The 27,623-nt window shown below is 44.3% G+C and overlaps 17 non-coding genes and 1 pseudogene across 17 annotated transcripts; all 18 read left to right on the top strand.

The window, feature by feature from the left end:
* Window positions 1-72: 72 nt before the first annotated feature.
* On the top strand, window positions 73-263 carry LOC141210992 (U2 spliceosomal RNA). The gene has a single exon (XR_012280981.1). It is a non-coding gene; the product is annotated as a U2 spliceosomal RNA (small nuclear RNA).
* A 1,120-nt stretch (window positions 264-1,383) lies between these two features.
* On the top strand, window positions 1,384-1,574 carry LOC141210991 (U2 spliceosomal RNA). Its single transcript, XR_012280980.1, has one exon. It is a non-coding gene; the product is annotated as a U2 spliceosomal RNA (small nuclear RNA).
* Window positions 1,575-2,698: 1,124 nt separating this feature from the next.
* On the top strand, window positions 2,699-2,889 carry LOC141210990 (U2 spliceosomal RNA). The gene has a single exon (XR_012280979.1). It is a non-coding gene; the product is annotated as a U2 spliceosomal RNA (small nuclear RNA).
* A 1,119-nt stretch (window positions 2,890-4,008) lies between these two features.
* On the top strand, window positions 4,009-4,199 carry LOC141210989 (U2 spliceosomal RNA). The gene has a single exon (XR_012280978.1). It is a non-coding gene; the product is annotated as a U2 spliceosomal RNA (small nuclear RNA).
* Window positions 4,200-5,323: 1,124 nt separating this feature from the next.
* LOC141210987 (U2 spliceosomal RNA) lies at window positions 5,324-5,514 on the top strand. Its single transcript, XR_012280976.1, has one exon. It is a non-coding gene; the product is annotated as a U2 spliceosomal RNA (small nuclear RNA).
* Window positions 5,515-11,588: 6,074 nt separating this feature from the next.
* Window positions 11,589-11,799, top strand: LOC141210690 (U2 spliceosomal RNA; annotated as a pseudogene).
* A 1,120-nt stretch (window positions 11,800-12,919) lies between these two features.
* Window positions 12,920-13,110, top strand: LOC141210986 (U2 spliceosomal RNA). Its single transcript, XR_012280975.1, has one exon. It is a non-coding gene; the product is annotated as a U2 spliceosomal RNA (small nuclear RNA).
* Window positions 13,111-14,230: 1,120 nt separating this feature from the next.
* Window positions 14,231-14,421, top strand: LOC141210985 (U2 spliceosomal RNA). The gene has a single exon (XR_012280974.1). It is a non-coding gene; the product is annotated as a U2 spliceosomal RNA (small nuclear RNA).
* Window positions 14,422-15,541: 1,120 nt separating this feature from the next.
* LOC141210984 (U2 spliceosomal RNA) lies at window positions 15,542-15,732 on the top strand. The gene has a single exon (XR_012280973.1). It is a non-coding gene; the product is annotated as a U2 spliceosomal RNA (small nuclear RNA).
* A 1,119-nt stretch (window positions 15,733-16,851) lies between these two features.
* LOC141209996 (U2 spliceosomal RNA) lies at window positions 16,852-17,042 on the top strand. The gene has a single exon (XR_012280179.1). It is a non-coding gene; the product is annotated as a U2 spliceosomal RNA (small nuclear RNA).
* Window positions 17,043-18,167: 1,125 nt separating this feature from the next.
* LOC141210983 (U2 spliceosomal RNA) lies at window positions 18,168-18,358 on the top strand. Its single transcript, XR_012280972.1, has one exon. It is a non-coding gene; the product is annotated as a U2 spliceosomal RNA (small nuclear RNA).
* Window positions 18,359-19,478: 1,120 nt separating this feature from the next.
* Window positions 19,479-19,669, top strand: LOC141210982 (U2 spliceosomal RNA). Its single transcript, XR_012280971.1, has one exon. It is a non-coding gene; the product is annotated as a U2 spliceosomal RNA (small nuclear RNA).
* A 1,120-nt stretch (window positions 19,670-20,789) lies between these two features.
* On the top strand, window positions 20,790-20,980 carry LOC141209995 (U2 spliceosomal RNA). The gene has a single exon (XR_012280178.1). It is a non-coding gene; the product is annotated as a U2 spliceosomal RNA (small nuclear RNA).
* A 1,125-nt stretch (window positions 20,981-22,105) lies between these two features.
* Window positions 22,106-22,296, top strand: LOC141210352 (U2 spliceosomal RNA). Its single transcript, XR_012280524.1, has one exon. It is a non-coding gene; the product is annotated as a U2 spliceosomal RNA (small nuclear RNA).
* Window positions 22,297-23,417: 1,121 nt separating this feature from the next.
* On the top strand, window positions 23,418-23,608 carry LOC141210981 (U2 spliceosomal RNA). Its single transcript, XR_012280970.1, has one exon. It is a non-coding gene; the product is annotated as a U2 spliceosomal RNA (small nuclear RNA).
* Window positions 23,609-24,727: 1,119 nt separating this feature from the next.
* Window positions 24,728-24,918, top strand: LOC141210980 (U2 spliceosomal RNA). The gene has a single exon (XR_012280969.1). It is a non-coding gene; the product is annotated as a U2 spliceosomal RNA (small nuclear RNA).
* A 1,120-nt stretch (window positions 24,919-26,038) lies between these two features.
* On the top strand, window positions 26,039-26,229 carry LOC141210979 (U2 spliceosomal RNA). Its single transcript, XR_012280968.1, has one exon. It is a non-coding gene; the product is annotated as a U2 spliceosomal RNA (small nuclear RNA).
* A 1,125-nt stretch (window positions 26,230-27,354) lies between these two features.
* Window positions 27,355-27,545, top strand: LOC141210978 (U2 spliceosomal RNA). Its single transcript, XR_012280967.1, has one exon. It is a non-coding gene; the product is annotated as a U2 spliceosomal RNA (small nuclear RNA).
* The last annotated feature ends 78 nt before the right edge of the window (window positions 27,546-27,623 follow it).

Below are 27,623 nucleotides of genomic sequence, written 5' to 3'. Positions count from 1 at the left end.
CAGGTGGCCATCTCCACAAATGGACTTTTCAGAATCCTTGGGTGGCACCGTAGTCGGAAACCAATTCTGGTTATCGCTTCTCGGCCTTTTGGCTAAGATCAAGTGTAGTATCTGTTCTTATCAGTTTAATATCTGATACGTCCCCTATCTGGGGACCATATATTAAATGGATTTTTAGAACAGGGAGATGGAAAAAGAGCTTGCTCTGTCCACTCCACGCATTGACCTGGTATTGCAGTATCTCCAGGACCGGTGCACCCCTTCTTTAATGCAGTTTCTAAAATCAGAAAGAATTGAATTCAATGCTTTTTGTTAATTTTGCTTGTTTGTCGGATTTTGGGATGGACTCTTTGGCTTTGCTTTTCTTCTCCTCATTAGATTTTTCATGTTAAAAGTTGCAGAAGCCAGATGACAAGCTCATTTTGGTTCAACTTCAGCAACTGTGCATTGCATTGCCATGTAATGTAATGTAATGCAATGCTATCTATCTAGCTCTCCCTCTATACTTCCTTTTGGATAAACAGACATATTAGGCAAGCATTTTGGAGCTTTCACCTAAATAACTACAGGTGGTGAGATAAGCTGCACAATATAATTGACCTTTCAGTATATTGTTGCACACACACCATCTATTTAGCAAATGCCCTTGTTATCAACAGCAGCCTTTTAAACTCACCTGAGCTAACAGGTATGTGAGCTGGTTACTCTGCTGCGCTTTAAATTTCTTTTTTGGTTTGCTACAATGCCTTTTCTGAAACGTTGTCTCCCTCTGCTGGAACACTGAATTCTTTCATTTAATGCCTGCAGACTATAAAAGAGAAACCAACCCAAAAAGTTTGGTTGATTAGTCTGTGGCATTCTTTTAAACTGTTGCTTATGGCGGTCTCTGTGAGCTTCTCAGTGACATTCAGCCATCCAGGTATCCCGCCTGCAGTAGACGGAATGTGGCAATGGAACTCTGGCTGCGCGTGTCATAATAGGCTCTGAGCCTTTATATACCTGCGCACAGCAGCAGCCACCTTCAGTCTGCTGCTGGACAGCCAGCAGCAGCAGCAGCAGGAGAGGTAATTAATCAGCAACCCTCCTGCTAAGGGTAGACAGCTGCTCGTTCCACCCCCCCCCCGCCTTAATTGGTTCTCCTCCCTTCCAACGGTGTTGAGGCGGGTGGGAACAGCCGGGGGTTGAGGGTACTGTGCTAAAAGAGGTGGAGTTATGCAGATCTAAAATGCGTGGATTGCAGCAGCAGCAAGCCGAAAAGTGCAGGCATGTGAGGGATCTAGAGGTTGACAGCATGTCTTCTTAACGGGAGTCCAGGTGGCCATCTCCACAAATGGACTTTTCAGAATCCTTGGGTGGCACCGTAGTCGGAAACGAATTCTGGTTATCGCTTCTCGGCCTTTTGGCTAAGATCAAGTGTAGTATCTGTTCTTATCAGTTTAATATCTGATACGTCCCCTATCTGGGGACCATATATTAAATGGATTTTTAGAACAGGGAGATGGAAAAAGAGCTTGCTCTGTCCACTCCACGCATTGACCTGGTATTGCAGTATCTCCAGGACCGGTGCACCCCTTCTTTAATGCAGTTTCTAAAATCAGAAAGAATTGAATTCAATGCTTTTTGTTCATTTTGCTTGTTTGTCGGATTTTGGGATGGACTCTTTGGCTTTGCTTTTCTTCTCCTCATTGGATTTTTCATGTTAAAAGTTGCAGAAGCCAGATGACAAGCTCATTTTGGTTCAACTTCAGCAACTGTGCATTGCATTGCCATGTAATGTAATGTAATGTAATGCAATGCTATCTATCTAGCTCTCCCTCTATACTTCCTTTTGGATAAACAGACATATTAGGCAAGCATTTTGGAGCTTTCACCTAAATAACTACAGGTGGTGAGATAAGCTGCACAATATAATTGACCTTTCAGTATATTGTTGCACACACACCATCTATTTAGCAAATGCCCTTGTTATCAACAGCAGCCTTTTAAACTCACCTGAGCTAACAGGTATGTGAGCTGGTTACTCTGCTGCGCTTAAAATTTCTTTTTTGGTTTGCTACAATGCCTTTTCTGAAACGTTGTCTCCCTCTGCTGGAACACTGACTTCTTTCATTTAATGCCTGCAGACTATAAAAGAGAAACCAACCCAAAAAGTTTGGTTGATTAGTCTGTGGCATTCTTTTAAACTGTTGCTTATGGCGGTCTCTGTGAGCTTCTCAGTGACATTCAGCCATCCAGGTATCCCGCCTGCAGTAGACGGAATGTGGCAATGGAACGCTGGCTGCGCGTGTCATAATAGGCTCTGAGCCTTTATATACCTGCGCACAGCAGCAGCCACCTTCAGTCTGCTGCTGGACAGCCAGCAGCAGCAGCATCAGGAGAGGTAATTAATCAGCAACCCTCCTGCTAAGGGTAGACAGCTGCTCGTTCCACCCCCCCCCGCCTTAATTGGTTCTCCTCCCTTCCAACGGTGTTGAGGCGGGTGGGAACAGCCGGGGGTTGAGGGTACTGTGCTAAAAGAGGTGGAGTTATGCAGATCTAAAACGCGTGGATTGCAGCAGCAGCAAGCCGAAAAGTGCAGGCATGTGAGGGATCTAGAGGTTGACAGCATGTCTTCTTAACGGGAGTCCAGGTGGCCATCTCCACAAATGGACTTTTCAGAATCCTTGGGTGGCACCGTAGTCGGAAACCAATTCTGGTTATCGCTTCTCGGCCTTTTGGCTAAGATCAAGTGTAGTATCTGTTCTTATCAGTTTAATATCTGATACGTCCCCTATCTGGGGACCATATATTAAATGGATTTTTAGAACAGGGAGATGGAAAAAGAGCTTGCTCTGTCCACTCCACGCATTGACCTGGTATTGCAGTATCTCCAGGACCGGTGCACCCCTTCTTTAATGCAGTTTCTAAAATCAGAAAGAATTGAATTCAATGCTTTTTGTTCATTTTGCTTGTTTGTCGGATTTTGGGATGGACTCTTTGGCTTTGCTTTTCTTCTCCTCATTGGATTTTTCATGTTAAAAGTTGCAGAAGCCAGATGACAAGCTCATTTTGGTTCAACTTCAGCAACTGTGCATTGCATTGCCATGTAATGTAATGTAATGTAATGCAATGCTATCTATCTAGCTCTCCCTCTATACTTCCTTTTGGATAAACAGACATATTAGGCAAGCATTTTGGAGCTTTCACCTAAATAACTACAGGTGGTGAGATAAGCTGCACAATATAATTGACCTTTCAGTATATTGTTGCACACACACCATCTATTTAGCAAATGCCCTTGTTATCAACAGCAGCCTTTTAAACTCACCTGAGCTAACAGGTATGTGAGCTGGTTACTCTGCTGCGCTTAAAATTTCTTTTTTGGTTTGCTACAATGCCTTTTCTGAAACGTTGTCTCCCTCTGCTGGAACACTGACTTCTTTCATTTAATGCCTGCAGACTATAAAAGAGAAACCAACCCAAAAAGTTTGGTTGATTAGTCTGTGGCATTCTTTTAAACTGTTGCTTATGGCGGTCTCTGTGAGCTTCTCAGTGACATTCAGCCATCCAGGTATCCCGCCTGCAGTAGACGGAATGTGGCAATGGAACGCTGGCTGCGCGTGTCATAATAGGCTCTGAGCCTTTATATACCTGCGCACAGCAGCAGCCACCTTCAGTCTGCTGCTGGACAGCCAGCAGCATCAGGAGAGGTAATTAATCAGCAACCCTCCTGCTAAGGGTAGACAGCTGCTCGTTCCACCCCCCCCCCGCCTTAATTGGTTCTCCTCCCTTCCAACGGTGTTGAGGCGGGTGGGAACAGCCGGGGGTTGAGGGTACTGTGCTAAAAGAGGTGGAGTTATGCAGATCTAAAACGCGTGGATTGCAGCAGCAGCAAGCCGAAAAGTGCAGGCATGTGAGGGATCTAGAGGTTGACAGCATGTCTTCTTAACGGGAGTCCAGGTGGCCATCTCCACAAATGGACTTTTCAGAATCCTTGGGTGGCACCGTAGTCGGAAACCAATTCTGGTTATCGCTTCTCGGCCTTTTGGCTAAGATCAAGTGTAGTATCTGTTCTTATCAGTTTAATATCTGATACGTCCCCTATCTGGGGACCATATATTAAATGGATTTTTAGAACAGGGAGATGGAAAAAGAGCTTGCTCTGTCCACTCCACGCATTGACCTGGTATTGCAGTATCTCCAGGACCGGTGCACCCCTTCTTTAATGCAGTTTCTAAAATCAGAAAGAATTGAATTCAATGCTTTTTGTTCATTTTGCTTGTTTGTCGGATTTTGGGATGGACTCTTTGGCTTTGCTTTTCTTCTCCTCATTGGATTTTTCATGTTAAAAGTTGCAGAAGCCAGATGACAAGCTCATTTTGGTTCAACTTCAGCAACTGTGCATTGCATTGCCATGTAATGTAATGTAATGCAATGCTATCTATCTAGCTCTCCCTCTATACTTCCTTTTGGATAAACAGACATATTAGGCAAGCATTTTGGAGCTTTCACCTAAATAACTACAGGTGGTGAGATAAGCTGCACAATATAATTGACCTTTCAGTATATTGTTGCACACACACCATCTATTTAGCAAATGCCCTTGTTATCAACAGCAGCCTTTTAAACTCACCTGAGCTAACAGGTATGTGAGCTGGTTACTCTGCTGCGCTTAAAATTTCTTTTTTGGTTTGCTACAATGCCTTTTCTGAAACGTTGTCTCCCTCTGCTGGAACACTGACTTCTTTCATTTAATGCCTGCAGACTATAAAAGAGAAACCAACCCAAAAAGTTTGGTTGATTAGTCTGTGGCATTCTTTTAAACTGTTGCTTATGGCGGTCTCTGTGAGCTTCTCAGTGACATTCAGCCATCCAGGTATCCCGCCTGCAGTAGACGGAATGTGGCAATGGAACGCTGGCTGCGCGTGTCATAATAGGCTCTGAGCCTTTATATACCTGCGCACAGCAGCAGCCACCTTCAGTCTGCTGCTGGACAGCCAGCAGCAGAAGCAGCAGGAGATTTAATTAATCAGCAACCCTCCTGCTAAGGGTAGACAGCTGCTCGTTCCACCCCCCCCCCCCCCGCCTTAATTGGTTCTCCTCCCTTCCAACGGTGTTGAGGCGGGTGGGAACAGCCGGGGGTTGAGGGTACTGTGCTAAAAGAGGTGGAGTTATGCAGATCTAAAACGCGTGGATTGCAGCAGCAGCAAGCCGAAAAGTGCAGGCATGTGAGGGATCTAGAGGTTGACAGCATGTCTTCTTAACGGGAGTCCAGGTGGCCATCTCCACAAATGGACTTTTCAGAATCCTTGGGTGGCACCGTAGTCGGAAACCAATTCTGGTTATCGCTTCTCGGCCTTTTGGCTAAGATCAAGTGTAGTATCTGTTCTTATCAGTTTAATATCTGATACGTCCCCTATCTGGGGACCATATATTAAATGGATTTTTAGAACAGGGAGATGGAAAAAGAGCTTGCTCTGTCCACTCCACGCATTGACCTGGTATTGCAGTATCTCCAGGACCGGTGCACCCCTTCTTTAATGCAGTTTCTAAAATCAGAAAGAATTGAATTCAATGCTTTTTGTTCATTTTGCTTGTTTGTCGGATTTTGGGATGGACTCTTTGGCTTTGCTTTTCTTCTCCTCATTGGATTTTTCATGTTAAAAGTTGCAGAAGCCAGATGACAAGCTCATTTTGGTTCAACTTCAGCAACTGTGCATTGCATTGCCATGTAATGTAATGTAATGCAATGCTATCTATCTAGCTCTCCCTCTATACTTCCTTTTGGATAAACAGACATATTAGGCAAGCATTTTGGAGCTTTCACCTAAATAACTACAGGTGGTGAGATAAGCTGCACAATATAATTGACCTTTCAGTATATTGTTGCACACACACCATCTATTTAGCAAATGCCCTTGTTATCAACAGCAGCCTTTTAAACTCACCTGAGCTAACAGGTATGTGAGCTGGTTACTCTGCTGCGCTTAAAATTTATTTTTTGGTTTGCTACAATGCCTTTTCTGAAACGTTGTCTCCCTCTGCTGGAACACTGACTTCTTTCATTTAATGCCTGCAGACTATAAAAGAGAAACCAACCCAAAAAGTTTGGTTGATTAGTCTGTGGCATTCTTTTAAACTGTTGCTTATGGCGGTCTCTGTGAGCTTCTCAGTGACATTCAGCCATCCAGGTATCCCGCCTGCAGTAGACGGAATGTGGCAATGGAACGCTGGCTGCGCGTGTCATAATAGGCTCTGAGCCTTTATATACCTGCGCACAGCAGCAGCCACCTTCAGTCTGCTGCTGGACAGCCAGCAGCAGCAGCAGCAGGAGAGGTAATTAATCAGCAACCCTCCTGCTAAGGGTAGACAGCTGCTCGTTCCACCCCCCCCCGCCTTAATTGGTTCTCCTCCCTTCCAACGGTGTTGAGGCGGGTGGGAACAGCCGGGGGTTGAGGGTACTGTGCTAAAAGAGGTGGAGTTATGCAGATCTAAAACGCGTGGATTGCAGCAGCAGCAAGCCGAAAAGTGCAGGCATGTGAGGGATCTAGAGGTTGACAGCATGTCTTCTTAACGGGAGTCCAGGTGGCCATCTCCACAAATGGACTTTTCAGAATCCTTGGGTGGCACCGTAGTCGGAAACCAATTCTGGTTATCGCTTCTCGGCCTTTTGGCAAGATCAGTGGTGGTTTTCTGCTGCTGGTGTTGTTTGGAGGGCAGTTGTGACTGGGGTTCCCCCTTGTGGGGCCCTAGTGTGCGATTGAGCGGTGATTGTGTTTATCTGCTGTAAAAATGGTGGAGAAAACACGTGGATTAGAGGACTCGGTCCGTCTGAAGGTGGCTGCAGGTCATGAAGGAGAAATCGGTTTGGACCAAGTTTGCGTTGATGTCTTGAAGAACATTAATGGCTTGAAGGTAACGGATGTATTGGCACTGCAGGATTTTCAGAAACAAGGAATTTATGATATCACTTTTGTTTCTTTGAGTATTTGCCAGAGAGTCTACATGGAGTTGGTACGAATGAAGGAAGAAAAGGAATTGAAATGCCTAGAGTTTATTGCACTGGAACCTCTGTTCCAGCAGACATATAAGTATGTGGTTGTGCACATGTATAACCCTAAAGTTCCGGATGAGACTGTTTCCAATTTTTTAGCTCGGTATTGTAGTGAGGTTAAATTTTTGGGAAGAATGAAGAACAAATACAATTATCTAAATGGCAAGAGGAGATATGTTGTAAAACTGAGACCGGATGATAGAGCTATTGGGGGTGCCAAGAGCATTCCTGCACAGTTTTCTATCGGAGGAGAAAGGGGATTTTGTTTTTATAATGGACAGATGGAATATTGTAGAAAGTGTCATGAGTTTGGACATGTTCAGAAAGATTGTCCAGTGCAAGGTGATGTTTGTAGAGGTTGTGGGAAATCTGGGCATGTGGCAAGTGGTTGCCCAATGAATAAGGTGTGTGATTTGTGTGGACATGCAGATCACCTTGCAAGGAAATGTAGATTGTGGGCTCAGATTCCTAGGTCACAGGTGGACGCTGAAGAGAGGCAGAAGAAGACTCGGCAGGAAAGTGGGGAGGAGGGCGAAGGCTCAGACTCAGAGGGGGAAAGCCAAAAACAAGATGGTGGTAGGGGAAGAGACCATGCGGTGCCCAAGATGGAGGAAAAGGGGCGGAGCCAGAAGAAAGTTGGTTTGAGGGAGGGGCTGGAAGTAATAAACAAAGTAGCTGATGTGCATGGCCCGGGTGATGGGATGGATTTGTCTAATATGGCGGAGTCAGTGAATCCTGTTTTGGGAAGAGATGGGGGTGAGGAAATGGAGGTTTTGGAGGAGGAGGATTCTGATTCGGATGGAACTATAACCCCTCAGCAGCGTGATAGGGTTAACAGTGATTGGAGTGAAAATGAGGAGGAAGATGATGGCAAGGAGGAGAGTTATGCCTCCGTGATTAAAAGAAGTAAGGTGGAGGGGTGTTGGTCTGGGGGGCAGGAAGATCCAGTCTCCCTAAGACCAGGTTATTCTAACAGGGACTCGAGTTCTGAGTCGCCTGATATACGTAGAAAAGTGGGTGGCAGGAGTGGGTTTTCTACTGGTTCATGATGGATCGGGTATGGTGGAGATTTTTTCCTGTTGTTATGATGGCGTTGTGTGTTGCTTCTCTGAATGTACGAGGGATTGGTTCTGCTTGTAGGAGAGCAGGGATACTGGAGTACATTGAGAGTGTGAATGCAGATATTGTCTGTCTGCAGGAATGTGTAATTAAATCTGCCCCGCATGAGAGTGAGTGGAATAAGGGGCAATCTTTTTGGTCCCCATGCTCAGAAAACAGGAATGAAGGGGTGGGCATTTTACTGTGTAATTCCAGTCTAAAGGTTTTAGAGTTTAAAGTAATCATACCTGGGAGATGTTTGTTTTTATTAGTGGATTTTTTAGGTCAGCGGGTACGGGTTTTTAATGTTTATGCCCCTGCTGATAAACAAGCAAGAGTTGGGTTTTTGGAGTCTCTAAAGTTGTTTTTACCAGGCAGAGACTTCACTATAGTGGCTGGAGATTTTAATTGTGTCAGATCCGCAAAAGATCGTAAGAGCTCTACGGAAGGTAGGACTGATGTTACGTCTAATATTTTAAATCAGATTGTGCAGGATTTACGCTACACGGATGCTGGTCTGATGGTTGGGCCAAGTGATAAGTTCACATACATATCAGATAGTGGACGTAGTGTTTCCCGAATTGACTATGTTTTTATGTCTGAAGGGATTAAGGTGGCCAAGTGCAATCACGTGATGACGACTTTTTCTGACCACAAGATGATAGTGGTAGATCTGTGTATAGCTGAGTCCCTGGCTTTTGGAAAGGGACTCTGGAAGCTGAACGTAAGCCTGCTGGAAGAGGAGAGTGTTAAGGTTGGTTTTAATAAAGTGTTTTTGTCTTGTGTGTCTGAACAGCACCTTTTTAAAGATTTGCTAGAGTGGTGGGACTGGGCTAAGGAGAAATTTGCATGTTATTTTAAAGGGGTGTGTTTTAGGAGAGCGAAAGCCAAAAGGGATCATGATGCTGCTGTTATTTCAAAATTGGAAGTACTCCATAAGTTTAAGAGAGCGGGGATGGAGGTGGATAAAGAGATTGCAGATTTGAAGGACGAACTGAAGAAGATACTTATTGAAAAAGGGAAGACTATTATGTTTAAGGCAAAAATAAAGCACATGGAGGAAAATGAGCAATGTTCGAGATACTTTTTTAAAAAATGTTTTAAACCTAAAGGGGTTTTTAAGTCTGTTTTTTCTCCTGCAGGGGAGGTATCTGGGGATGAGATGATTGGCAGTATTCTTTCCTTTTATGAAACACTCTTCTCTAACGATAGTAGAGCCAGTGATGCGGAAATTAATGATTATTGCAAAGTATTAACTAATAATATTCCTGAGGAGAAAATTGGGTTTTTAAGTGAGGAGGTTGGGAAAGATGAAATTAGACGGGCAGTGGATGGCTTGGCGAAAGGCAAGACGCCAGGCTGTGATGGTCTTCCTGCTGAATTTTATGTTAGATTTTGGGATATTATAGGTGTGGAGTTTTCCCGGGTGGTGCAATATGGTTTTACTCATGGGATTTTATCGGTTTCTATGCGTAAGGGGATTGTTACGCTGATTCATAAGAAAGGGGACATGAGGGATATTAAAAATTGGAGGCCCATAACATTGTTAAACAGTGATTACAAAATTATTTCTAAAATTGTGGCTGGTAGACTGGCAGATGTGATAGGTGATATGGTGGGGGAGTATCAGGCATGTGCAGTGCCTGGTAGGAAAATTTCAGATAATTTGCTGCTTCTAAGAGACTTAATTTATCAGGCTAATTTGAATAAGAATGCTCTTTTGTTACAGTCGGTGGACCTGGAGAAAGCCTTTGATAAAATATCACATAGATTTTTGTTCTCTGCTTTAAGTCACCTTGGTGTTCCGGATAAATTATTGATGGTCATTAAGAGTTTTTATTGTGGGGTCAGTAGCCAGATTTTAGTTAATGGGCATGTGAGTTCCAGTTTTAATATTTTATCGGGAGTTAGGCAGGGTTGTCCCCTGTCACCAATTCTTTTTATCTGTGTGGTGGAGGCCCTTTTAAAAAGTGTGCAAGTTGACAAGTGTGTGGCTGGTGTTTTTATTCCTGGGGGATCCGGGGGTCCAGTCAAGTCTTTAAGTTATATGGATGATATTGTTTTTACTTGTGGTTCACAGGCGGATCTCAATAGAGTGAATTTGCACGTAAGGATTTTTTGTTGTGTGGCTGGTATGGCGGTGAATTGGGGAAAGTGCCAGCTTTGTAACTTTGGGAGGCAGGTTGAGGTTAACGTGGCAGGAGTGGAGAGTAGGGAGGAAATTGAGGTTCTTGGTGTCATCTTTGAGAAGGAACTGAAAGGGAAAAGCAGCCTGAAGATTCTAGAAGACAAAATGGATCAGAAGTTGAACTTTTGGAAACTAAGGAACCTGTCGCTGAGAGGGAAAGTGCTGGTAATCAAGTCTGTGATTCTCCCGCTTCTGCTGTACACTGCTTTGATTTTCCCACCTGCTGTGCTTTGGACAAAGAGAGTGACAAGGAAACTGTTTGTGTTTTTTTGGGGATCCAAAATGGAGAAACTAAGAAGAGGAATGGTTATGTGTTCTGTGGAAAATGGGGGTTGTGATTTTCCTAACATTGACTTATTTTTAAGAATGCATTATTTTTTGAACATTTATAAATTATCCCAGTGCAATAACAGGACTGCGGACATGTGCAAATATTTAGCAGGACGGCTTTTCCAGAAATGGAGCTGGTGTGAGAAGGATTTAAGAAAACCAGTTTCGTTTGTGATACCGTTTTTTTATGTGGTGCTTAGGTCCTTCTATGATCAAAATGGGATAAGCTCCATGGTTAGACCGGACAAAAAACTGATTGTCTCAGGTATTAAGAAGAAGGAGATGTTATGTGATGTGCCGTTTTGTAATAATGCACAGTCTGGACAGGTGTGGAAGCTTTTTTTCATGCGTGGAATCAGCAACAGACAGAAGGATGTAACCTGGATGGCGTTGCATGGATGCTTGCCAACAAGGGCTTTTTTGAATGACCGGGGGATAAAGGTTCAAGAACTATGTCCTAGGGAAGGTTGCAATAAGGTGGAAACAATACAGCATATTTTTTGGGACTGTTTTTTTGCTAAAAAAGTTTTTACCTTGTTGTCACGTATGTTTGTTGCTTTAGTTGGTTTTCATTGTTTCGATTTTGAAAGGATTTTAATAGGTCAAGATTTTAAGTACTCGCAAAGGAAGCGGGCAAGCTGGATTATTTTTGTCATATATAAAGAGGTTTTATGGGACGTTCGGAATTTGGTGATTTTTAAAAAGATTGTTTTTTCCCCCATGGAATGCAGAAAGATTTTTCTTGCTAGACTGTTTTATGCCTATTTATTGGATAAAAAGAAGTATGGTGAGACAGCAGCAGAAGCACTCTGGAACTTTTCACATTGGACTTCTTACAGTAAGTAACAGTTAATTGCAGGGTTGTGTTTTTTGGGATTTTGTTTTTGTTTTTCCGAATGATGATTTGAGAACCCGTTATGTGAATATGCGCTATGATGCATAAATTAATGTGGGTCTTAATCTGAGGAAAAAAAAAAAAAAAAAAAAAAAAAAAAAATCTGTTCTTATCAGTTTAATATCTGATACGTCCCCTATCTGGGGACCATATATTAAATGGATTTTTAGAACAGGGAGATGGAAAAAGAGCTTGCTCTGTCCACTCCACGCATTGACCTGGTATTGCAGTATCTCCAGGACCGGTGCACCCCTTCTTTAATGCAGTTTCTAAAATCAGAAAGAATTGAATTCAATGCTTTTTGTTCATTTTGCTTGTTTGTCGGATTTTGGGATGGACTCTTTGGCTTTGCTTTTCTTCTCCTCATTGGATTTTTCATGTTAAAAGTTGCAGAAGCCAGATGACAAGCTCATTTTGGTTCAACTTCAGCAACTGTGCATTGCATTGCCATGTAATGTAATGTAATGCAATGCTATCTATCTAGCTCTCCCTCTATACTTCCTTTTGGATAAACAGACATATTAGGCAAGCATTTTGGAGCTTTCACCTAAATAACTACAGGTGGTGAGATAAGCTGCACAATATAATTGACCTTTCAGTATATTGTTGCACACACACCATCTATTTAGCAAATGCCCTTGTTATCAACAGCAGCCTTTTAAACTCACCTGAGCTAACAGGTATGTGAGCTGGTTACTCTGCTGCGCTTAAAATTTCTTTTTTGGTTTGCTACAATGCCTTTTCTGAAACGTTGTCTCCCTCTGCTGGAACACTGACTTCTTTCATTTAATGCCTGCAGACTATAAAAGAGAAACCAACCCAAAAAGTTTGGTTGATTAGTCTGTGGCATTCTTTTAAACTGTTGCTTATGGCGGTCTCTGTGAGCTTCTCAGTGACATTCAGCCATCCAGGTATCCCGCCTGCAGTAGACGGAATGTGGCAATGGAACGCTGGCTGCGCGTGTCATAATAGGCTCTGAGCCTTTATATACCTGCGCACAGCAGCAGCCACCTTCAGTCTGCTGCTGGACAGCCAGCAGCAGCAGCAGCAGGAGAGGTAATTAATCAGCAACCCTCCTGCTAAGGGTAGACAGCTGCTCGTTCCACCCCCCCCCCGCCTTAATTGGTTCTCCTCCCTTCCAACGGTGTTGAGGCGGGTGGGAACAGCCGGGGGTTGAGGGTACTGTGCTAAAAGAGGTGGAGTTATGCAGATCTAAAACGCGTGGATTGCAGCAGCAGCAAGCCGAAAAGTGCAGGCATGTGAGGGATCTAGAGGTTGACAGCATGTCTTCTTAACGGGAGTCCAGGTGGCCATCTCCACAAATGGACTTTTCAGAATCCTTGGGTGGCACCGTAGTCGGAAACCAATTCTGGTTATCGCTTCTCGGCCTTTTGGCTAAGATCAAGTGTAGTATCTGTTCTTATCAGTTTAATATCTGATACGTCCCCTATCTGGGGACCATATATTAAATGGATTTTTAGAACAGGGAGATGGAAAAAGAGCTTGCTCTGTCCACTCCACGCATTGACCTGGTATTGCAGTATCTCCAGGACCGGTGCACCCCTTCTTTAATGCAGTTTCTAAAATCAGAAAGAATTGAATTCAATGCTTTTTGTTCATTTTGCTTGTTTGTCGGATTTTGGGATGGACTCTTTGGCTTTGCTTTTCTTCTCCTCATTGGATTTTTCATGTTAAAAGTTGCAGAAGCCAGATGACAAGCTCATTTTGGTTCAACTTCAGCAACTGTGCATTGCATTGCCATGTAATGTAATGTAATGCAATGCTATCTATCTAGCTCTCCCTCTATACTTCCTTTTGGATAAACAGACATATTAGGCAAGCATTTTGGAGCTTTCACCTAAATAACTACAGGTGGTGAGATAAGCTGCACAATATAATTGACCTTTCAGTATATTGTTGCACACACACCATCTATTTAGCAAATGCCCTTGTTATCAACAGCAGCCTTTTAAACTCACCTGAGCTAACAGGTATGTGAGCTGGTTACTCTGCTGCGCTTAAAATTTCTTTTTTGGTTTGCTACAATGCCTTTTCTGAAACGTTGTCTCCCTCTGCTGGAACACTGAATTATTTCATTTAATGCCTGCAGACTATAAAAGAGAAACCAACCCAAAAAGTTTGGTTGATTAGTCTGTGGCATTCTTTTAAACTGTTGCTTATGGCGGTCTCTGTGAGCTTCTCAGTGACATTCAGCCATCCAGGTATCCCGCCTGCAGTAGACGGAATGTGGCAATGGAACGCTGGCTGCGCGTGTCATAATAGGCTCTGAGCCTTTATATACCTGCGCACAGCAGCAGCCACCTTCAGTCTGCTGCTGGACAGCCAGCAGCAGCAGCAGCAGGAGAGGTAATTAATCAGCAACCCTCCTGCTAAGGGTAGACAGCTGCTCGTTCCACCCCCCCCCCGCCTTAATTGGTTCTCCTCCCTTCCAACGGTGTTGAGGCGGGTGGGAACAGCCGGGGGTTGAGGGTACTGTGCTAAAAGAGGTGGAGTTATGCAGATCTAAAACGCGTGGATTGCAGCAGCAGCAAGCCGAAAAGTGCAGGCATGTGAGGGATCTAGAGGTTGACAGCATGTCTTCTTAACGGGAGTCCAGGTGGCCATCTCCACAAATGGACTTTTCAGAATCCTTGGGTGGCACCGTAGTCGGAAACCAATTCTGGTTATCGCTTCTCGGCCTTTTGGCTAAGATCAAGTGTAGTATCTGTTCTTATCAGTTTAATATCTGATACGTCCCCTATCTGGGGACCATATATTAAATGGATTTTTAGAACAGGGAGATGGAAAAAGAGCTTGCTCTGTCCACTCCACGCATTGACCTGGTATTGCAGTATCTCCAGGACCGGTGCACCCCTTCTTTAATGCAGTTTCTAAAATCAGAAAGAATTGAATTCAATGCTTTTTGTTCATTTTGCTTGTTTGTCGGATTTTGGGATGGACTCTTTGGCTTTGCTTTTCTTCTCCTCATTGGATTTTTCATGTTAAAAGTTGCAGAAGCCAGATGACAAGCTCATTTTGGTTCAACTTCAGCAACTGTGCATTGCATTGCCATGTAATGTAATGTAATGCAATGCTATCTATCTAGCTCTCCCTCTATACTTCCTTTTGGATAAACAGACATATTAGGCAAGCATTTTGGAGCTTTCACCTAAATAACTACAGGTGGTGAGATAAGCTGCACAATATAATTGACCTTTCAGTATATTGTTGCACACACACCATCTATTTAGCAAATGCCCTTGTTATCAACAGCAGCCTTTTAAACTCACCTGAGCTAACAGGTATGTGAGCTGGTTACTCTGCTGCGCTTAAAATTTCTTTATTGGTTTGCTACAATGCCTTTTCTGAAACGTTGTCTCCCTCTGCTGGAACACTGACTTCTTTCATTTAATGCCTGCAGACTATAAAAGAGAAACCAACCCAAAAAGTTTGGTTGATTAGTCTGTGGCATTCTTTTAAACTGTTGCTTATGGCGGTCTCTGTGAGCTTCTCAGTGACATTCAGCCATCCAGGTATCCCGCCTGCAGTAGACGGAATGTGGCAATGGAACGCTGGCTGCGCGTGTCATAATAGGCTCTGAGCCTTTATATACCTGCGCACAGCAGCAGCCACCTTCAGTCTGCTGCTGGACAGCCAGCAGCAGCAGCAGCAGGAGAGGTAATTAATCAGCAACCCTCCTGCTAAGGGTAGACAGCTGCTCGTTCCACCCCCCCCCCGCCTTAATTGGTTCTCCTCCCTTCCAACGGTGTTGAGGCGGGTGGGAACAGCCGGGGGTTGAGGGTACTGTGCTAAAAGAGGTGGAGTTATGCAGATCTAAAACGCGTGGATTGCAGCAGCAGCAAGCCGAAAAGTGCAGGCATGTGAGGGATCTAGAGGTTGACAGCATGTCTTCTTAACGGGAGTCCAGGTGGCCATCTCCACAAATGGACTTTTCAGAATCCTTGGGTGGCACCGTAGTCGGAAACCAATTCTGGTTATCGCTTCTCGGCCTTTTGGCTAAGATCAAGTGTAGTATCTGTTCTTATCAGTTTAATATCTGATACGTCCCCTATCTGGGGACCATATATTAAATGGATTTTTAGAACAGGGAGATGGAAAAAGAGCTTGCTCTGTCCACTCCACGCATTGACCTGGTATTGCAGTATCTCCAGGACCGGTGCACCCCTTCTTTAATGCAGTTTCTAAAATCAGAAAGAATTGAATTCAATGCTTTTTGTTCATTTTGCTTGTTTGTCGGATTTTGGGATGGACTCTTTGGCTTTGCTTTTCTTCTCCTCATTGGATTTTTCATGTTAAAAGTTGCAGAAGCCAGATGACAAGCTCATTTTGGTTCAACTTCAGCAACTGTGCATTGCATTGCCATGTAATGTAATGTAATGCAATGCTATCTATCTAGCTCTCCCTCTATACTTCCTTTTGGATAAACAGACATATTAGGCAAGCATTTTGGAGCTTTCACCTAAATAACTACAGGTGGTGAGATAAGCTGCACAATATAATTGACCTTTCAGTATATTGTTGCACACACACCATCTATTTAGCAAATGCCCTTGTTATCAACAGCAGCCTTTTAAACTCACCTGAGCTAACAGGTATGTGAGCTGGTTACTCTGCTGCGCTTAAAATTTCTTTTTTGGTTTGCTACAATGCCTTTTCTGAAACGTTGTCTCCCTCTGCTGGAACACTGACTTCTTTCATTTAATGCCTGCAGACTATAAAAGAGAAACCAACCCAAAAAGTTTGGTTGATTAGTCTGTGGCATTCTTTTAAACTGTTGCTTATGGCGGTCTCTGTGAGCTTCTCAGTGACATTCAGCCATCCAGGTATCCCGCCTGCAGTAGACGGAATGTGGCAATGGAACGCTGGCTGCGCGTGTCATAATAGGCTCTGAGCCTTTATATACCTGCGCACAGCAGCAGCCACCTTCAGTCTGCTGCTGGACAGCCAGCAGCAGCAGCAGCAGGAGAGGTAATTAATCAGCAACCCTCCTGCTAAGGGTAGACAGCTGCTCGTTCCACCCCCCCCCGCCTTAATTGGTTCTCCTCCCTTCCAACGGTGTTGAGGCGGGTGGGAACAGCCGGGGGTTGAGGGTACTGTGCTAAAAGAGGTGGAGTTATGCAGATCTAAAACGCGTGGATTGCAGCAGCAGCAAGCCGAAAAGTGCAGGCATGTGAGGGATCTAGAGGTTGACAGCATGTCTTCTTAACGGGAGTCCAGGTGGCCATCTCCACAAATGGACTTTTCAGAATCCTTGGGTGGCACCGTAGTCGGAAACCAATTCTGGTTATCGCTTCTCGGCCTTTTGGCTAAGATCAAGTGTAGTATCTGTTCTTATCAGTATAATATCTGATACGTCCCCTATCTGGGGACCATATATTAAATGGATTTTTAGAACAGGGAGATGGAAAAAGAGCTTGCTCTGTCCACTCCACGCATTGACCTGGTATTGCAGTATCTCCAGGACCGGTGCACCCCTTCTTTAATGCAGTTTCTAAAATCAGAAAGAATTGAATTCAATGCTTTTTGTTCATTTTGCTTGTTTGTCGTATTTTGGGATGGACTCTTTGGCTTTGCTTTTCTTCTCCTCATTGGATTTTTCATGTTAAAAGTTGCAGAAGCCAGATGACAAGCTCATTTTGGTTCAACTTCAGCAACTGTGCATTGCATTGCCATGTAATGTAATGTAATGTAATGCAATGCTATCTATCTAGCTCTCCCTCTATACTTCCTTTTGGATAAACAGACATATTAGGCAAGCATTTTGGAGCTTTCACCTAAATAACTACAGGTGGTGAGATAAGCTGCACAATATAATTGACCTTTCAGTATATTGTTGCACACACACCATCTATTTAGCAAATGCCCTTGTTATCAACAGCAGCCTTTTAAACTCACCTGAGCTAACAGGTATGTGAGCTGGTTACTCTGCTGCGCTTAAAATTTCTTTTTTGGTTTGCTACAATGCCTTTTCTGAAACGTTGTCTCCCTCTGCTGGAACACTGACTTCTTTCATTTAATGCCTGCAGACTATAAAAGAGAAACCAACCCAAAAAGTTTGGTTGATTAGTCTGTGGCATTCTTTTAAACTGTTGCTTATGGCGGTCTCTGTGAGCTTCTCAGTGACATTCAGCCATCCAGGTATCCCGCCTGCAGTAGACGGAATGTGGCAATGGAACGCTGGCTGCGCGTGTCATAATAGGCTCTGAGCCTTTATATACCTGCGCACAGCAGCAGCCACCTTCAGTCTGCTGCTGGACAGCCAGCAGCAGCAGCAGCAGGAGAGGTAATTAATCAGCAACCCTCCTGCTAAGGGTAGACAGCTGCTCGTTCCACCCCCCCCCCGCCTTAATTGGTTCTCCTCCCTTCCAACGGTGTTGAGGCGGGTGGGAACAGCCGGGGGTTGAGGGTACTGTGCTAAAAGAGGTGGAGTTATGCAGATCTAAAACGCGTGGATTGCAGCAGCAGCAAGCCGAAAAGTGCAGGCATGTGAGGGATCTAGAGGTTGACAGCATGTCTTCTTAACGGGAGTCCAGGTGGCCATCTCCACAAATGGACTTTTCAGAATCCTTGGGTGGCACCGTAGTCGGAAACCAATTCTGGTTATCGCTTCTCGGCCTTTTGGCTAAGATCAAGTGTAGTATCTGTTCTTATCAGTTTAATATCTGATACGTCCCCTATCTGGGGACCATATATTAAATGGATTTTTAGAACAGGGAGATGGAAAAAGAGCTTGCTCTGTCCACTCCACGCATTGACCTGGTATTGCAGTATCTCCAGGACCGGTGCACCCCTTCTTTAATGCAGTTTCTAAAATCAGAAAGAATTGAATTCAATGCTTTTTGTTCATTTTGCTTGTTTGTCGGATTTTGGGATGGACTCTTTGGCTTTGCTTTTCTTCTCCTCATTGGATTTTTCATGTTAAAAGTTGCAGAAGCCAGATGACAAGCTCATTTTGGTTCAACTTCAGCAACTGTGCATTGCATTGCCATGTAATGTAATGTAATGCAATGCTATCTATCTAGCTCTCCCTCTATACTTCCTTTTGGATAAACAGACATATTAGGCAAGCATTTTGGAGCTTTCACCTAAATAACTACAGGTGGTGAGATAAGCTGCACAATATAATTGACCTTTCAGTATATTGTTGCACACACACCATCTATTTAGCAAATGCCCTTGTTATCAACAGCAGCCTTTTAAACTCACCTGAGCTAACAGGTATGTGAGCTGGTTACTCTGCTGCGCTTAAAATTTCTTTATTGGTTTGCTACAATGCCTTTTCTGAAACGTTGTCTCCCTCTGCTGGAACACTGACTTCTTTCATTTAATGCCTGCAGACTATAAAAGAGAAACCAACCCAAAAAGTTTGGTTGATTAGTCTGTGGCATTCTTTTAAACTGTTGCTTATGGCGGTCTCTGTGAGCTTCTCAGTGACATTCAGCCATCCAGGTATCCCGCCTGCAGTAGACGGAATGTGGCAATGGAACGCTGGCTGCGCGTGTCATAATAGGCTCTGAGCCTTTATATACCTGCGCACAGCAGCAGCCACCTTCAGTCTGCTGCTGGACAGCCAGCAGCAGCAGCAGCAGGAGAGGTAATTAATCAGCAACCCTCCTGCTAAGGGTAGACAGCTGCTCGTTCCACCCCCCCCCCGCCTTAATTGGTTCTCCTCCCTTCCAACGGTGTTGAGGCGGGTGGGAACAGCCGGGGGTTGAGGGTACTGTGCTAAAAGAGGTGGAGTTATGCAGATCTAAAACGCGTGGATTGCAGCAGCAGCAAGCCGAAAAGTGCAGGCATGTGAGGGATCTAGAGGTTGACAGCATGTCTTCTTAACGGGAGTCCAGGTGGCCATCTCCACAAATGGACTTTTCAGAATCCTTGGGTGGCACCGTAGTCGGAAACCAATTCTGGTTATCGCTTCTCGGCCTTTTGGCTAAGATCAAGTGTAGTATCTGTTCTTATCAGTTTAATATCTGATACGTCCCCTATCTGGGGACCATATATTAAATGGATTTTTAGAACAGGGAGATGGAAAAAGAGCTTGCTCTGTCCACTCCACGCATTGACCTGGTATTGCAGTATCTCCAGGACCGGTGCACCCCTTCTTTAATGCAGTTTCTAAAATCAGAAAGAATTGAATTCAATGCTTTTTGTTCATTTTGCTTGTTTGTCGGATTTTGGGATGGACTCTTTGGCTTTGCTTTTCTTCTCCTCATTGGATTTTTCATGTTAAAAGTTGCAGAAGCCAGATGACAAGCTCATTTTGGTTCAACTTCAGCAACTGTGCATTGCATTGCCATGTAATGTAATGTAATGCAATGCTATCTATCTAGCTCTCCCTCTATACTTCCTTTTGGATAAACAGACATATTAGGCAAGCATTTTGGAGCTTTCACCTAAATAACTACAGGTGGTGAGATAAGCTGCACAATATAATTGACCTTTCAGTATATTGTTGCACACACACCATCTATTTAGCAAATGCCCTTGTTATCAACAGCAGCCTTTTAAACTCACCTGAGCTAACAGGTATGTGAGCTGGTTACTCTGCTGCGCTTAAAATTTCTTTTTTGGTTTGCTACAATGCCTTTTCTGAAACGTTGTCTCCCTCTGCTGGAACACTGACTTCTTTCATTTAATGCCTGCAGACTATAAAAGAGAAACCAACCCAAAAAGTTTGGTTGATTAGTCTGTGGCATTCTTTTAAACTGTTGCTTATGGCGGTCTCTGTGAGCTTCTCAGTGACATTCAGCCATCCAGGTATCCCGCCTGCAGTAGACGGAATGTGGCAATGGAACGCTGGCTGCGCGTGTCATAATAGGCTCTGAGCCTTTATATACCTGCGCACAGCAGCAGCCACCTTCAGTCTGCTGCTGGACAGCCAGCAGCAGCAGCAGCAGGAGAGGTAATTAATCAGCAACCCTCCTGCTAAGGGTAGACAGCTGCTCGTTCCACCCCCCCCCCGCCTTAATTGGTTCTCCTCCCTTCCAACGGTGTTGAGGCGGGTGGGAACAGCCGGGGGTTGAGGGTACTGTGCTAAAAGAGGTGGAGTTATGCAGATCTAAAACGCGTGGATTGCAGCAGCAGCAAGCCGAAAAGTGCAGGCATGTGAGGGATCTAGAGGTTGACAGCATGTCTTCTTAACGGGAGTCCAGGTGGCCATCTCCACAAATGGACTTTTCAGAATCCTTGGGTGGCACCGTAGTCGGAAACCAATTCTGGTTATCGCTTCTCGGCCTTTTGGCTAAGATCAAGTGTAGTATCTGTTCTTATCAGTATAATATCTGATACGTCCCCTATCTGGGGACCATATATTAAATGGATTTTTAGAACAGGGAGATGGAAAAAGAGCTTGCTCTGTCCACTCCACGCATTGACCTGGTATTGCAGTATCTCCAGGACCGGTGCACCCCTTCTTTAATGCAGTTTCTAAAATCAGAAAGAATTGAATTCAATGCTTTTTGTTCATTTTGCTTGTTTGTCGTATTTTGGGATGGACTCTTTGGCTTTGCTTTTCTTCTCCTCATTGGATTTTTCATGTTAAAAGTTGCAGAAGCCAGATGACAAGCTCATTTTGGTTCAACTTCAGCAACTGTGCATTGCATTGCCATGTAATGTAATGTAATGTAATGCAATGCTATCTATCTAGCTCTCCCTCTATACTTCCTTTTGGATAAACAGACATATTAGGCAAGCATTTTGGAGCTTTCACCTAAATAACTACAGGTGGTGAGATAAGCTGCACAATATAATTGACCTTTCAGTATATTGTTGCACACACACCATCTATTTAGCAAATGCCCTTGTTATCAACAGCAGCCTTTTAAACTCACCTGAGCTAACAGGTATGTGAGCTGGTTACTCTGCTGCGCTTAAAATTTCTTTTTTGGTTTGCTACAATGCCTTTTCTGAAACGTTGTCTCCCTCTGCTGGAACACTGACTTCTTTCATTTAATGCCTGCAGACTATAAAAGAGAAACCAACCCAAAAAGTTTGGTTGATTAGTCTATGGCATTCTTTTAAACTGTTGCTTATGGCGGTCTCTGTGAGCTTCTCAGTGACATTCAGCCATCCAGGTATCCCGCCTGCAGTAGACGGAATGTGGCAATGGAACGCTGGCTGCGCGTGTCATAATAGGCTCTGAGCCTTTATATACCTGCGCACAGCAGCAGCCACCTTCAGTCTGCTGCTGGACAGCCAGCAGCAGCAGCAGCAGGAGAGGTAATTAATCAGCAACCCTCCTGCTAAGGGTAGACAGCTGCTCGTTCCACCCCCCCCCCGCCTTAATTGGTTCTCCTCCCTTCCAACGGTGTTGAGGCGGGTGGGAACAGCCGGGGGTTGAGGGTACTGTGCTAAAAGAGGTGGAGTTATGCAGATCTAAAACGCGTGGATTGCAGCAGCAGCAAGCCGAAAAGTGCAGGCATGTGAGGGATCTAGAGGTTGACAGCATGTCTTCTTAACGGGAGTCCAGGTGGCCATCTCCACAAATGGACTTTTCAGAATCCTTGGGTGGCACCGTAGTCGGAAACCAATTCTGGTTATCGCTTCTCGGCCTTTTGGCTAAGATCAAGTGTAGTATCTGTTTTTATCAGTTTAATATCTGATACGTCCCCTATCTGGGGACCATATATTAAATGGATTTTTAGAACAGGGAGATGGAAAAAGAGCTTGCTCTGTCCACTCCACGCATTGACCTGGTATTGCAGTATCTCCAGGACCGGTGCACACCTTCTTTAATGCAGTTTCTAAAATCAGAAAGAATTGAATTCAATGCTTTTTGTTCATTTTGCTTGTTTGTCGGATTTTGGGATGGACTCTTTGGCTTTGCTTTTCTTCTCCTCATTGGATTTTTCATGTTAAAAGTTGCAGAAGCCAGATGACAAGCTCATTTTGGTTCAACTTCAGCAACTGTGCATTGCATTGCCATGTAATGTAATGTAATGCAATGCTATCTATCTAGCTCTCCCTCTATACTTCCTTTTGGATAAACAGACATATTAGGCAAGCATTTTGGAGCTTTCACCTAAATAACTACAGGTGGTGAGATAAGCTGCACAATATAATTGACCTTTCAGTATATTGTTGCACACACACCATCTATTTAGCAAATGCCCTTGTTATCAACAGCAGCCTTTTAAACTCACCTGAGCTAACAGGTATGTGAGCTGGTTACTCTGCTGCGCTTAAAATTTCTTTTTTGGTTTGCTACAATGCCTTTTCTGAAACGTTGTCTCCCTCTGCTGGAACACTGACTTCTTTCATTTAATGCCTGCAGACTATAAAAGAGAAACCAACCCAAAAAGTTTGGTTGATTAGTCTGTGGCATTCTTTTAAACTGTTGCTTATGGCGGTCTCTGTGAGCTTCTCAGTGACATTCAGCCATCCAGGTATCCCGCCTGCAGTAGACGGAATGTGGCAATGGAACGCTGGCTGCGCGTGTCATAATAGGCTCTGAGCCTTTATATACCTGCGCACAGCAGCAGCCACCTTCAGTCTGCTGCTGGACAGCCAGCAGCAGCAGCATCAGGAGAGGTAATTAATCAGCAACCCTCCTGCTAAGGGTAGACAGCTGCTCGTTCCACCCCCCCCCCCGCCTTAATTGGTTCTCCTCCCTTCCAACGGTGTTGAGGCGGGTGGGAACAGCCGGGGGTTGAGGGTACTGTGCTAAAAGAGGTGGAGTTATGCAGATCTAAAACGCGTGGATTGCAGCAGCAGCAAGCCGAAAAGTGCAGGCATGTGAGGGATCTAGAGGTTGACAGCATGTCTTCTTAACGGGAGTCCAGGTGGCCATCTCCACAAATGGACTTTTCAGAATCCTTGGGTGGCACCGTAGTCGGAAACCAATTCTGGTTATCGCTTCTCGGCCTTTTGGCTAAGATCAAGTGTAGTATCTGTTCTTATCAGTTTAATATCTGATACGTCCCCTATCTGGGGACCATATATTAAATGGATTTTTAGAACAGGGAGATGGAAAAAGAGCTTGCTCTGTCCACTCCACGCATTGACCTGGTATTGCAGTATCTCCAGGACCGGTGCACCCCTTCTTTAATGCAGTTTCTAAAATCAGAAAGAATTGAATTCAATGCTTTTTGTTCATTTTGCTTGTTTGTCGGATTTTGGGATGGACTCTTTGGCTTTGCTTTTCTTCTCCTCATTGGATTTTTCATGTTAAAAGTTGCAGAAGCCAGATGACAAGCTCATTTTGGTTCAACTTCAGCAACTGTGCATTGCATTGCCATGTAATGTAATGTAATGCAATGCTATCTATCTAGCTCTCCCTCTATACTTCCTTTTGGATAAACAGACATATTAGGCAAGCATTTTGGAGCTTTCACCTAAATAACTACAGGTGGTGAGATAAGCTGCACAATATAATTGACCTTTCAGTATATTGTTGCACACACACCATCTATTTAGCAAATGCCCTTGTTATCAACAGCAGCCTTTTAAACTCACCTGAGCTAACAGGTATGTGAGCTGGTTACTCTGCTGCGCTTAAAATTTCTTTTTTGGTTTGCTACAATGCCTTTTCTGAAACGTTGTCTCCCTCTGCTGGAACACTGACTTCTTTCATTTAATGCCTGCAGACTATAAAACAGAAACCAACCCAAAAAGTTTGGTTGATTAGTCTGTGGCATTCTTTTAAACTGTTGCTTATGGCGGTCTCTGTGAGCTTCTCAGTGACATTCAGCCATCCAGGTATCCCGCCTGCAGTAGACGGAATGTGGCAATGGAACGCTGGCTGCGTGTGTCATAATAGGCTCTGAGCCTTTATATACCTGCGCACAGCAGCAGCCACCTTCAGTCTGCTGCTGGACAGCCAGCAGCAGCAGCAGCAGGAGAGGTAATTAATCAGCAACCCTCCTGCTAAGGGTAGACAGCTGCTCGTTCCACCCCCCCCCGCCTTAATTGGTTCTCCTCCCTTCCAACGGTGTTGAGGCGGGTGGGAACAGCCGGGGGTTGAGGGTACTGTGCTAAAAGAGGTGGAGTTATGCAGATCTAAAACGCGTGGATTGCAGCAGCAGCAAGCCGAAAAGTGCAGGCATGTGAGGGATCTAGAGGTTGACAGCATGTCTTCTTAATGGGAGTCCAGGTGGCCATCTCCACAAATGGACTTTTCAGAATCCTTGGGTGGCACCGTAGTCGGAAACCAATTCTGGTTATCGCTTCTCGGCCTTTTGGCTAAGATCAAGTGTAGTATCTGTTCTTATCAGTTTAATATCTGATACGTCCCCTATCTGGGGACCATATATTAAATGGATTTTTAGAACAGGGAGATGGAAAAAGAGCTTGCTCTGTCCACTCCACGCATTGACCTGGTATTGCAGTATCTCCAGGACCGGTGCACCCCTTCTTTAATGCAGTTTCTAAAATCAGAAAGAATTGAATTCAATGCTTTTTGTTAATTTTGCTTGTTTGTCGGATTTTGGGATGGACTCTTTGGCTTTGCTTTTCTTCTCCTCATTAGATTTTTCATGTTAAAAGTTGCAGAAGCCAGATGACAAGCTCATTTTGGTTCAACTTCAGCAACTGTGCATTGCATTGCCATGTAATGTAATGTAATGCAATGCTATCTATCTAGCTCTCCCTCTATACTTCCTTTTGGATAAACAGACATATTAGGCAAGCATTTTGGAGCTTTCACCTAAATAACTACAGGTGGTGAGATAAGCTGCACAATATAATTGACCTTTCAGTATATTGTTGCACACACACCATCTATTTAGCAAATGCCCTTGTTATCAACAGCAGCCTTTTAAACTCACCTGAGCTAACAGGTATGTGAGCTGGTTACTCTGCTGCGCTTAAAATTTCTTTTTTGGTTTGCTACAATGCCTTTTCTGAAACGTTGTCTCCCTCTGCTGGAACACTGAATTCTTTCATTTAATGCCTGCAGACTATAAAAGAGAAACCAACCCAAAAAGTTTGGTTGATTAGTCTGTGGCATTCTTTTAAACTGTTGCTTATGGCGGTCTCTGTGAGCTTCTCAGTGACATTCAGCCATCCAGGTATCCCGCCTGCAGTAGACGGAATGTGGCAATGGAACTCTGGCTGCGCGTGTCATAATAGGCTCTGAGCCTTTATATACCTGCGCACAGCAGCAGCCACCTTCAGTCTGCTGCTGGACAGCCAGCAGCAGCAGCAGCAGGAGAGGTAATTAATCAGCAACCCTCCTGCTAAGGGTAGACAGCTGCTCGTTCCACCCCCCCCCCGCCTTAATTGGTTCTCCTCCCTTCCAACGGTGTTGAGGCGGGTGGGAACAGCCGGGGGTTGAGGGTACTGTGCTAAAAGAGGTGGAGTTATGCAGATCTAAAATGCGTGGATTGCAGCAGCAGCAAGCCGAAAAGTGCAGGCATGTGAGGGATCTAGAGGTTGACAGCATGTCTTCTTAACGGGAGTCCAGGTGGCCATCTCCACAAATGGACTTTTCAGAATCCTTGGGTGGCACCGTAGTCGGAAACGAATTCTGGTTATCGCTTCTCGGCCTTTTGGCTAAGATCAAGTGTAGTATCTGTTCTTATCAGTTTAATATCTGATACGTCCCCTATCTGGGGACCATATATTAAATGGATTTTTAGAACAGGGAGATGGAAAAAGAGCTTGCTCTGTCCACTCCACGCATTGACCTGGTATTGCAGTATCTCCAGGACCGGTGCACCCCTTCTTTAATGCAGTTTCTAAAATCAGAAAGAATTGAATTCAATGCTTTTTGTTCATTTTGCTTGTTTGTCGGATTTTGGGATGGACTCTTTGGCTTTGCTTTTCTTCTCCTCATTGGATTTTTCATGTTAAAAGTTGCAGAAGCCAGATGACAAGCTCATTTTGGTTCAACTTCAGCAACTGTGCATTGCATTGCCATGTAATGTAATGTAATGTAATGCAATGCTATCTATCTAGCTCTCCCTCTATACTTCCTTTTGGATAAACAGACATATTAGGCAAGCATTTTGGAGCTTTCACCTAAATAACTACAGGTGGTGAGATAAGCTGCACAATATAATTGACCTTTCAGTATATTGTTGCACACACACCATCTATTTAGCAAATGCCCTTGTTATCAACAGCAGCCTTTTAAACTCACCTGAGCTAACAGGTATGTGAGCTGGTTACTCTGCTGCGCTTAAAATTTCTTTTTTGGTTTGCTACAATGCCTTTTCTGAAACGTTGTCTCCCTCTGCTGGAACACTGACTTCTTTCATTTAATGCCTGCAGACTATAAAAGAGAAACCAACCCAAAAAGTTTGGTTGATTAGTCTGTGGCATTCTTTTAAACTGTTGCTTATGGCGGTCTCTGTGAGCTTCTCAGTGACATTCAGCCATCCAGGTATCCCGCCTGCAGTAGACGGAATGTGGCAATGGAACGCTGGCTGCGCGTGTCATAATAGGCTCTGAGCCTTTATATACCTGCGCACAGCAGCAGCCACCTTCAGTCTGCTGCTGGACAGCCAGCAGCAGCAGCAGCAGGAGAGGTAATTAATCAGCAACCCTCCTGCTAAGGGTAGACAGCTGCTCGTTCCACCCCCCCCCCGCCTTAATTGGTTCTCCTCCCTTCCAACGGTGTTGAGGCGGGTGGGAACAGCCGGGGGTTGAGGGTACTGTGCTAAAAGAGGTGGAGTTATGCAGATCTAAAACGCGTGGATTGCAGCAGCAGCAAGCCGAAAAGTGCAGGCATGTGAGGGATCTAGAGGTTGACAGCATGTCTTCTTAACGGGAGTCCAGGTGGCCATCTCCACAAATGGACTTTTCAGAATCCTTGGGTGGCACCGTAGTTGGAAACCAATTCTGGTTATCGCTTCTCGGCCTTTTGGCTAAGATCAAGTGTAGTATCTGTTCTTATCAGTTTAATATCTGATACGTCCCCTATCTGGGGACCATATATTAAATGGATTTTTAGAACAGGGAGATGGAAAAAGAGCTTGCTCTGTCCACTCCACGCATTGACCTGGTATTGCAGTATCTCCAGGACCGGTGCACCCCTTCTTTAATGCAGTTTCTAAAATCAGAAAGAATTGAATTCAATGGTTTTTGTTCATTTTGCTTGTTTGTCGTATTTTGGG

Source organism: Phyllobates terribilis, unplaced genomic scaffold (genome assembly GCF_046119375.1).
Source record: "Phyllobates terribilis strain yellow unplaced genomic scaffold, ASM4611937v1 Scaffold_169__1_contigs__length_4117513, whole genome shotgun sequence".
Taxonomy (NCBI): Eukaryota; Metazoa; Chordata; class Amphibia; order Anura; family Dendrobatidae; genus Phyllobates; species Phyllobates terribilis.
Note: the sequence above shows the minus strand (reverse complement) of the source record. Positions and strands in the feature narration are given on the sequence as shown.